Source organism: Phocoena phocoena, chromosome 14 (genome assembly GCF_963924675.1).
Source record: "Phocoena phocoena chromosome 14, mPhoPho1.1, whole genome shotgun sequence".
NCBI lineage: Eukaryota > Metazoa > Chordata > Mammalia > Artiodactyla > Phocoenidae > Phocoena > Phocoena phocoena.
In genome coordinates this window covers 63,903,898-63,907,111 of record NC_089232.1, presented here as the reverse complement: position 1 = coordinate 63,907,111, position 3,214 = coordinate 63,903,898, and the positions used below count along the sequence as shown (strand labels likewise).

The 3,214-nt window shown below is 41.8% G+C and overlaps 1 non-coding gene across 1 annotated transcript; it reads right to left on the bottom strand.

Moving 5' to 3' along the window:
- Window positions 1-2,750: 2,750 nt before the first annotated feature.
- LOC136134305 (U5 spliceosomal RNA) lies at window positions 2,751-2,866 on the bottom strand. The gene has a single exon (XR_010656578.1). It is a non-coding gene; the product is annotated as a U5 spliceosomal RNA (small nuclear RNA).
- Window positions 2,867-3,214: the final 348 nt, after the last annotated feature.

Sequence of the window (3,214 nt, the reverse complement as noted above, 5' to 3'; positions counted from 1 at the left end):
TGGAAGTCAGGTAGCTTCATGGGGGTGGGGTGGCATTGAGGGTTGGCCGGGTACTTGTATGTTGGGAAGAAAACATGGGGGGAAATATAAAGATGGAAGATGCTTTTCGAAGTGAAATGGAAGTGTAACATCCAGGTTGTGGATTGAAAAGGGTTAAGTGGAAAGTTCTGGAGCAGCTGGCAAATGTAACCTGATCCCTCTCAGCAGTAGCTTGGGCTTTAAAACCAGGAAACCTAGAGGAATCAACAGAGACTGGGCTGGTTTTACTGATCTCCCCTCACTGTTTAGAAAGCCAGGCCTCTCCTGGTGGAGCTAGTGTTTCTTTGGTGGTGTGACTTACTTCTGTATATTGCTCAGTTCATCCATATTATGTGGATTTTTACTAGATCCATTCTCAGTATGTCCTGGCCTCCCATAACAGGGTAAGTTGAGAGGGCAACAAAAAAGAGATGCTATAAAAGCCTTCACTACTTTAATGGTATTACTGGGAACGTTAACAGTTTTCAGACAGAAATACGACAAAATTCTTTCTACAGAACTTTTCAAACTGTCAGTTCAGAGGGAGAAAACTTTTTTTTTTCCTACAGAGAGCCACTGCTTGATTCAACTTAATTTAGGTTTGGGGGGAAATTTGGGCAAACCCCATTGTTCAGCAGAACCCTGCCTTCAAAGAGCTAAAGACAAGTCACTTTGTCATCCGTTGTCATTGTAACCAAACCTCAACTATTATTAACCATGACTTGCCTTAGTTCTGGTTTATCTTAGTAAGACCAAGAAGAAAAAAAGTCTTCAGCTGCAAAAGTATTCTGTGTCTACTACCAAGCATGTATTCGGTGCTTAATGCCAGAGATGGATGAGAAATGCTATAAGACTTAGGAAGAGAGAGTAAACTGAGGTTTAGGGTGGTCCAAAGAGCTTCATGGAAGTAAAGGATCTTGAATTCTATTTTGAAGGAGGAGTAGGACTTAGGTGAAGAGATGATGGTATGTCAGGAGAATGATGTAAGGTGAGACTAGAGGCAGGAATATGGGTGTCCTTTTTTTGCAGATTAGTGGCTGGCCAGCCTTTTTTTTTTTTTCTTTCAAAGAGAAAGAAGAAAAATGGGTAGATAAATGTAGCTGGAACAGAGGTTCATTTGGGAGAGTAGCCCAAGATGAGGTTAAAAGAGTGAGAAGGAAGCAATCTTTGAAGGGCCTTGGGTCTTAGAAGACCAGACAGGCTGTCTAGGAATTGATATGTAGAGGTGGTACAGTAACTTCCCTCATTTTCTTCTTTTTTCTAGGCTGCTTTATTCACTGTATGATATTTTAATCAATTTTATGGGAGGCAGAGAGAAGATTTTTGGAAAAAAATAATTAGAATCAAGGGTTAAACGCAGGCAGCGTCACATACTTGTGCCATTGGGTGAAAATTCTAATGTAGACAAGAGAAATAACAATGACTAGTGTCCTGAAATTTACACAAAGAAGCAATTCCCTCAACTCCACAACCCGGGAAGCATAGGGGCTGACACAAAGCAGAAGGTTCCTCTTCAAATTGGATCATGACTTGTCAGTACCTGCATTTGAGGGAAGAGAGCGTTACTCTGCTTGCCTACCAGGCACTCAACCAACCTTGCAGGTGTCTGGGCATCTTTGAACTTAAATTTAAGCAGGGAAACTAGGTAAATGTCCACTGACTGAATGGAAGGTCAGAGTGTTTATAACTGAGACACCAAAGTGAACTGCATTTCACTGGAGGCTGTTTTGTGATCAAAAGGCATGTATTTCATAGAGTTGAAGGGCATCTCAGTTCAGTGTACATCCAAGTATTTTCCAAGATGCAGACCCTTTGGGACAAAGAACACATTTCCTTTGTGCCCTCTTGAATGTTGACCAGCCAATGACCCAGTGAAGTTTGGAGGAAGTGAATGAAAAGTATAAATAAAATTGTATTGATAGCTACTTAATTATTATGTAGTTTCATGTTTAATATTCAAAAATTTGATTAAATGGGTATGAAAAGCCTCAATGAAAGTAAATTAATGAACAGATTTTTGTTCCCTGAAGACAGAGAGGCGTTTCATTGGCAGCTGCCACTGTGTGATACGTATCCTTGATTATACTCAAGGTAAGTAAGAAAGGACCAAAATAATCAGAAAGGGAAATTTAGTGTACATAAAACTTTACTTTTGGTGAGTTTCTTTTTGTGGATGGGCTCTTCAAAATTTGTAGAAAGCTAGTCCATAACCCTGACACTTTTCCTTTTATGGGTTTCATTTCCCACAGTCCTTTTTTCAATACTCACCACACATGTAATTACTTGTTCCAGGTCTGTTTACCTCATTAGACTCCACGTGGACAGGGTCTGTATTGCCATGGCCAGGCACTCAGGGTCAGCACAAAGGCACTCGCTGGCCCGGGGCAACTTTGGATTGCAATCCAGCCAGGCATTATTTAAACTTCTCAACCTGAAATGGAAGTTTGTTTTGATTTTGCTGTATGGGTTTACGTAGGCTAGCTGGGGGCCCTAGGGTCAACAAACATCTGTTGAGTGACAACTAAGGATGCTTGGATTTCAGACCTGAAGCTTTAAAGGGAAGGAAAGCACTGGTGTAAACCTTGGTTCCACTTGTTGCTCAGTTCCAGGGGCACCTCATCTTTCTCTGCGCATCAGCTCTGTCTCCATCTTGCTGACACATCTTGGCAGAAACACTGATACCTCCATGGGTTGAGTCTCAGCTTCTTTTTTTTTTTTTCTTTTTTTAAATTGGCCTTGCAAACGCAAGACCTCAAAAAATTGGGTAAAAACTCAGAATTGTTCCTCTCCACGGAAATCTTTAGTAAAAGGCGAAAGATTTATACGATCTGAAGAGAAACCAGAGTATCAGCTTTACTTCTTCATTGGTAAAGCTCCGTGTGATTTTTCATGGAAGCTGAGTTAAACGTGGAGGAACTCACACATTTCTAATCTCCTTCATCTCTGCTCTTTCGATGAAATGGTCGAAAGAACAAGGGAGAGGACCACAAGAGTAAATGTAGTACCTACTTGCAGGCATCTCGAGCTGAAGCTGCGGTCTTTGGCCACCAGCTTGTGTGAGAGAACACGGGACGTCCTGTGCCTCCCGCTTCGCATGTGGTGTAGGGCAGCCAGCCAGACACCATGCTAGCACCTTCCAAGGTCACAGGTTTAATTCTAGCCCAAACCTGGACAAGCTAATGTTCAGGTGAGAACC